Genomic DNA, 383 nt, shown 5'->3' with positions numbered 1-383 from the left:
CAGTTGGTCCAGTTTGGGGGGGGGGTAGCAAAGGGGACCCGACAAACGTGCGGGTGGGCGACTCTTAGCCCTCCGAAAGCTGGGAGCCCCTTCGATTATCCGCGCTGCCCCGAGAAACTCCTAGGCTAATAGTGTGAGGTAGCAGAGAAAGCCCTTTCTTCTCCCGGGCAAGTGCAGCGGAGCGCGGTGAGGACCCGCTCGGCGGACTCGGCGNTTCCCTCGCGGGGCGGCACCGAGGGGGCTGAGGAGGGAGGCGGTGGGGCTCCCGGGGCGGCTTTAGAGCCGGAGCCCGGAGGCCCGGAGGGATTCACGTGCAAGGTTGCGTCTCCCAGGCAGCAGGAACACTGGCTTTAACTCCAGGAACTGTGAGAAATTCAAGTAAA

This window comes from Crocuta crocuta, unplaced genomic scaffold (genome assembly GCF_008692635.1).
Source record: "Crocuta crocuta isolate KB4526 unplaced genomic scaffold, BGI_CrCroc_1.0 scaffold231, whole genome shotgun sequence".
Classification (NCBI taxonomy): Eukaryota; Metazoa; Chordata; class Mammalia; order Carnivora; family Hyaenidae; genus Crocuta; species Crocuta crocuta.
Note: the sequence above shows the minus strand (reverse complement) of the source record.